Raw genomic sequence first — 7,324 nt, 5'->3', positions numbered from 1 at the left:
CCTGGTAGTTTTTAAAACTTAGTTACTTCACCCCCTCACTTGGCAGTGAGGGGCCATAGATTCCCTGCCCTAGTAAAAGTCCAAATCACGGTCTATGCAGCGTGTCCAAGTGATATGAAAATGGCAGAGACACTCATGCTTCTAGGCCTGCACATTTATCAGCAGAGTGGTCTATTCCAGAAAGCAGACAAATACAATGTTTTTCCACTGCTCCTCCCTCCCGCTTCCCTGAGTCAGAAGGAATATGCCAAACCTCAAAATCTTCCTCTGTTGTTTAAGGTGATGAGATTTTAGTTTCCCAAATATTTCTGGAAACAATCTAGTAGCTTCCAGTTAAGGGAAAAGGCGAAAATAGAATGGCTGCCTCCTTGGTTGCAAAACCTGGCTCTATTGAACTTCTCCCTGGCTTCTGGTAGTCCTCAGATGTCTTCGGGGCACTGGTGGCATCATGCTCACAGATGAGTTATGGAGTTTCCCATTGGTTTCAGCTGGGCAGAAAGAGGTTTTGTTTCTTTGGGGGGGGGTGTTTTCTATTTTGGTAACATAAGCTTCCTTCCCCACCTGATCCCAGATTTCTTTCTCATCTTAGAGAGGAAGACAGGGATTATACCCCACTGTGAGATGACGAAGGATCTTGGGGGAGATGGAGCATTGTCAGGTTAGCCTATGTCTTTTGCAAATGAGGACACCCTGTTTATATGAGCTAGTGGTAATGGGGAGATTTGTCAAGGTTACATACTGTTTCTTTTTACTGCTGTGGAGCCTTTGATTGCTCACTAATTCTTGACTTATTCCTCTGTAGACTGGACCTTATAAATGTATTTGGTCTTAATGGTGGTATAGGGGGTGGTACATGAGTACCACACATGAGCACAGACATGTAGAAGCCAGAGGTCAGCTTCGGGTGTTTATCCTCAGGAGCTCTCCACCTTGTTTCTTGAGGCAGTGATAGAGTTTGCCAGTTCACCTTAGGTGACTGGTCAATGAGCCCATCATCCCGCCTTTGCCTTCCCAATTCTGGGATTATAAACACCATGTCTAGCTTTTTATGTAGGTGGCTGGATTGAACTCAGACCCTTATGTTTATACGGCAAGTGCTCTATCAACTCAGCTCCTTCCCTAGCCCCGTAGAGGAGTTGACAGGAGAATATCCTTAAAATATTAGCACTGTACTTGGAAGGCAGCAAGGCTTCAATTAAAGATAGCTATCTTCTTCTTCTTCTTCTTCTTCTTCTTCTTCTTCTTCTTCTTCTTCTTCTTCTTCTTCTTCTTCTTCTTCTTCTTCTTCTTCTTCTGCAGCGCATCAACACCATCATCACCACCACTTTGTGCTATTGATCCCAACTTCTTAGTGGCTACGTTGCAAGAAACCGCACCCCCTCTCTGACTTTAAATGTCCTTTCCCCATGTACATAACACAGACATTTCTGTGTAGTCTACAGTTTAGCTGCCTTCCCCCAAACCTGAGTTTTGCTGACTTTGGCCTCTGCTGTACTAGTCAGCGGTAATGCATCTTAATTCTAGAGAAGTTCCATGGTTGTCCTGGGCTCACGTTGTCTGATCCTCGAGATACCTTTCATTACATACCAAACTTCTGTGCTCAGCAAGGAGAGAAGGCACAAGGTTTTTTCAGGAAAAAGCCTGGCCAAAGAAGCTGCTCCCTGGGATGGGATCTTGAACTTCTCACCATCCAGATGGGAACGGGATTTTGAGAAATGAAGCAATTCTTTTCTTTACTGGAGAGTCCCCTGGGGAGTCCCCAGCTAATAGTGTTCATGTCCTCACAGAGACAAATGTCATGAGAAAAATCATTTCTGTGGAATGTGCCCAACCCAGCAGAGCCATTCAGAACTCCTTTGGCTGGGTCTTTTCCCGGTAGCTTCTTTTCTCTCATTCTTTTCTCCTTTGCATCTTGTTCATGCACAAATGATGTTCACACTTCTCTCCTAGTAGCTCCAAAAAGCAGAGCTTGTAAGAAAATTCTGAGAGCATCTTGGTCATCAGTTGCTTATGCCTGTCTCAGGTTCTCAGCAATATCTAGACCCTATCACATTTCAGTCTACTATTTATGAATTGTGGAGTATTATGAATACATTATTTTCAAAGGTTTTTATTGTTTTCTGTTCATGTGTATATGTGAGTCTGTATGAGTGCATGGCATGTCCCCAGAGCATGGGTGAATTTCTTTGGCATTACATTTCTTCTTTAGGAGTGGGGAGGCAGGATGCGTGTGTGCATGTGACTGTGTGCGTGCACGCACACGAATGCAAGTGTGTTTTTGTATGCACATAACTGTGTATGTATGTACATATGTATGTGAAGATATACATGTGTGTATGTACAGATCTAAATGTATGTCTGCATATGTATGTTGGCAAGTATAGTCCACCTTATTTTTTTGAGACAACCTCTCTTACTGGGACCTGGGGCTCACACTGGCTTGCCATTGAGATCCAACTGTCTCTGCTTCACCAGTGCTTGAATTACAAGTATACACACCAAATCCAGCTGTTATGTAGTGTTGAGAATCAAACTTAGGCCTTCATGCTTGCACAGCACTAGGTTGACTGAGCCATCTCTTGATCCCAGAATTACATATCTTAACATCTTCTCTAGCATTGAAGATATTATTTTTTATTTTATGCGTATGACTGCTTTGCCTGGATATATGTATGTGAAATGCATATGGAAGCCAAAGAGGCATGGGATCCCTGGAATCTGGATCTTTGATGGTTGTGAGCCACCATGTGGGTGCGGAGGACTGAAACTTGGTCCTCTGAAAAAGCAACAAGTATCCTTAACCCCAGTGTCATTTCTTCCATCCCTATTAATGTATTCGGATGAAATAACCTCATATATTAACAACTACAGTCACAGACCTTTAAAAACACATCTCTTCCCACAACTGGACAATGTACAGAGAGGTAGAGACTTAGGAGCATCAGCCCCAAATGAGATATCTTCATCAAACCTTTCCTCTCAAGGATCATCAACTCAGAAGATTATGGACCGGTGGAGGTGGACTCCAAGAAAACTGCCTTCCAGATACAGCAGGACTGATCCACACATGAATGCACAGGCAGTATGGTGACACATAAGACCTGCATGGGTTCAAGCCAGATGGGGTCCCAGCACTTAGAGGGTGAAGAAGGCATGGGGGTCTACTCCTAACCGAGGAGACATTTGCAAATGATGCCTGCTGGCAAATGGAAAATCAGGATTTTTTTGTTTCCTTATTTGTTACTTTTGCTTTTGTTTCTGTCCCTGAGTTTATCAAGCACACTACATGGCAGTGTTCCTGCCCCGGAGGAGCAGACCAACATAAAGTGAATTCTGTGGGGTTTTTTCCCCGTGGGCTTTTTGTTGGGGATTTTTTTCTTATCAAATTGGTATTTTTGTTTGTTTTGGTTTGGGTTTATTTTATCTTATTTTTGATAGCGAGAGGAGGAGAGAGAACACATAAGCGAGAGGCCGGAGGACATGAAGTTGGGTGGGTAGGGAGCTTGGGAGGAGTTGAGAGAGGGGAAACACATGATCAAATTTTATTGTACAAAGAACATTTTGTAATTCAGCCTAGATATTTCTTCTCTGCCATCAGCTCATTAGAAAACAAAATAAGAGACTTCTTATGCACCGGCAACAAATGATGTCTAAGAAAACGATGTGTTTCATAGTAATGAAGGCTTCATTGCACAGCAGGCCAAGGGAAAGGCAGGAGAAATAGCCCCTTCTAAGATAATTAGATCTGCATGTGTTTACCAAAGTGGGCAAAAGATTCTGAATCACACACACAATTTTTTTTCTGGTTCAATTTCAAGTTAAAAGTAAGATTTTTTTTTTAAAAAAAAAGCATTCATGTTAACCTGGGCATGGTGGTGTTATGCACTTAAATCCCAGCACTCAGGAGGCAGAAACAGGTAGCCCTCTGTTAGTTCGTAGCTAGACTGGTTGACCTAACCAATTGCAAAGGTAGACAGTGCTACCCAGTGAGACCATGTCTCAAAGGAACAACAAATAAACAAACATAATTCACAAACAAAACAACCACTTCCAGGAAGCAACAAAACATCAAGCAATTAAAAATCAGCCATGATACCCTCATGCAGACATCTTGCAAGCAAAACACTGATGCAAATAAAATAAAAATAAAAATAAAGCTGAACCAGTGACCTCCACCAGAGCAGGTACAAGGGAGTGACCCCTGAGGGAGCAGGCCCACCCAACCCAGAGACTTCGGTGGGACCAGGCCCAAGCCAGAGACCTTTATGGGAGCAGGCCCAAGCCAGGGACATTTACATCCACAAAAACACAGAAAATAGATAATCCCACTGCAGCAAATCCCCCCAAAAAGGGGAAAGCACACACTATAACATCACCAACAATAAAAACTAAAATAACAGGAACTAGCAATCACTGGTAATTAATATCCCTTAATATAAACTCACCTATAAAACTCAACTCATATAAAAAGATACAGGCTAACAGATTAGATATGAAAACAGAATCCATACTTCTGCTGCATACAAGAAACATACCTCAACTTCAAAGACAGACATTGCCTCAGAGTAAAGGTTTGGAAAAAAATCCAATCAAATAGACCTAAGAAACAAGCTGGTGTAACTATCCTAATATCTAACAAAATAGACTTCAAATTAAAATCAATCAAAAGAGACAAAGAAGGACATTTCATATTAGTCACAGGAAAAATCCATCAAGAGGAAATCTCAATAATGAATATCTATGTCCCAAACACAAGGGCACCCTCATATGTAAAAGAAACACTACTAAAGCTTAAATCACACATTAAAACCCACACACTAATAGTGGGAGACTTCAACACCCCACTCTCACCACTGGACAGGTCAGCCAGAAAATTAACAAAGAAATAAGAGAACTAACAGATGTTATGACTCAAATGGACTTAACAGACATCTATAGAATATTTCATCCAAACAAAAAAGAATATATCTTCTTTTTAGCACCTCATGGAACCTTTTCAAAAATTGACCTCATACTATGTAACAAAGCAAATCTCAACAGATACAAAAAAAATGGAATAACTCCATATATCTTATTGGATCACTGTGGCTTAAAATTAGAATTCAACAGTAACACTAACCCCAGAAAGCCCACAAACACATGGAAATTAAATAATGCTCACCTGAATCACCAATGGGTCAAAGAAGAAATAAAAAAAGAAATTAAAGGCTTCCTAAAAAAAATCAGTGAAAATGACCATACAACATGCCCAAATTTATGGGACACAATGAAAGCAGTATTAAGAGGAAAGTTCATATTACTAAATGCCTATATAAAGAAGCTGGAAGAATCGCACATTAGTGAGTTAACAGAACACCTAAAAAGTCTAGATCAAAAAGAAGCAAACTCACCCAGGAGGACTAGATGACAGGAAATAATCAAATTAAGAGCTGAATTCAACAAAAGAGAAACAAAGAAAACAATAAAAGAATCAATGAGACAAAGAGTTGGTTCCTCAAGAAAATCAACAAAATAGACAAACCTTTATCCAAAACTAAACAAAAGGCAGAGAGAGAATATCCAAATTAATAAAATCAAAAATGAAAAAGGGGACATAACAACAGACATGGAGGAAATCAAGAGAATCATTAGGTCATGTTACAAAAACCTATACTCCACAAAATTGGAAAACTTAAAGGAAATGGACAATTTTCTGGATAAATATCACATACCAAAATTAAATCAAGACCAGATAAACAAACTATATAGGCCTATAACTGCTAAAGAAATAGAAACAGTCATAAAAAGTCTCCTAACCAGAAAACAAAGCCCAGGACCAGATGGTTTCAGTGAGGAATTCTACTAGATTTTCAAAGAAGAACTAATACCAATACTCCTCAAATTGTTCCACACAATGTGAACAGAAGGGAGATTACCAAACTCTTTTTATGAGGCTACAATTACCCTGATACTCAAGCCACGCAAAGACATTACTAAGAAAGAGAATTATAGACTAATCTCACTCATAAACATTGATGCAAAAATGCTGGAAAACTGAATCCAAGAACTCATCAGAACCATCATCCACCATGATCAAGTTGGCTTCATTCCAGAGATGCAGGGATGGTTCAACATATAAAAATCCATATATGTAATCCACCATATAAACAAACTGGAAAAAAAACTCACATGATCATCTCATTAAATGCTGAAAAAAAACCTCTGAAAAAATACAACATCCCTTTATGATAAGAGTCTTGGAGAGAGCAGGGATACGGGCACATACCTAAGCATAATAAAGGCAATATACAGCAAGTAAACAGCCAACATCAAATTAAATGGAGAGAAACTCAAAGTGATCCCTCTGAAATCAGGAATAAGACAAAGCTTGTTCTATTATCCACATCTTTTCAATGTAGTTCTTGAGATTCTAGCTAGAGAAATAAGGCAACAAAAGGAATACAAATTGTAAAAGAAGAAGTCAAATTCTCACTATTTGCTGATGATATAGTAGTTTACACAAGTGACCTCAAATATTCTACCAAGTGTTTATGACTCATAAACACCTTCAGTAATGTAGCAGGATAACTTGAAAAATATCAGTAGCTCTCCTTTACACAGATGACAAGTGGGCTGAGGAAGAAATCAGAGAAACATCACGCTTCATAATAGCCACAAATAGCATAAAATATCTCTGAGTAACTCTAACCAAAGAAGTAGAAGACCTGTATGACAAGAAACTTAAATCTTTGAAGAAAGAAATTGAAGAAGACACCAGAAACTGGGAAGATCTCCCATGCTCTTGGGTAGGTAGAACTATAAAAATGGCAATCTTACCAAAAGCAATCTACAGATTCAATGCAATGCCCATCTAAATCCCAGAAAAATTCTTCACAGACCTTGAAAGAACAATACTCAACTTCATATGGAAAAGCAAAAAACCCAGGATAGCCAAAACAATCCTGTACAGTAAAGGAATTTCTAGAGGCATCACAATCCCTGACTTCAAACTCTACTACAGAGCTACAGTATAGAAAACAGCCTGGTTTTGGCATAAAAACAGACAGGAGAACCAATGGAACTGAATTGAAGACCCAGATATTAATCCACACACCTATGAACACCTGATTTTTGACAAAGAAGAAAAAAATATCAAATGGAAAAAAGAATGTATATTCAACAAATGGTGCTGGCATAACTGGATATCAACATGTAGAAGAGTGAAAATAGATCCATATCTATCACCATGCACAAAACTCAAATCCAAATGGATCAAAGACCTCAACATAAAACCAACCACACTGAACCTCATAAAAAAGAAAGTGCGAAGTACACTTGAATGCAT

This window comes from Arvicola amphibius, chromosome 5 (assembly GCF_903992535.2).
Source record: "Arvicola amphibius chromosome 5, mArvAmp1.2, whole genome shotgun sequence".
Lineage (NCBI taxonomy): Eukaryota > Metazoa > Chordata > Mammalia > Rodentia > Cricetidae > Arvicola > Arvicola amphibius.
The sequence above is the reverse complement of the archived record's forward strand: the minus strand, read 5'-3'. Positions refer to the sequence as shown.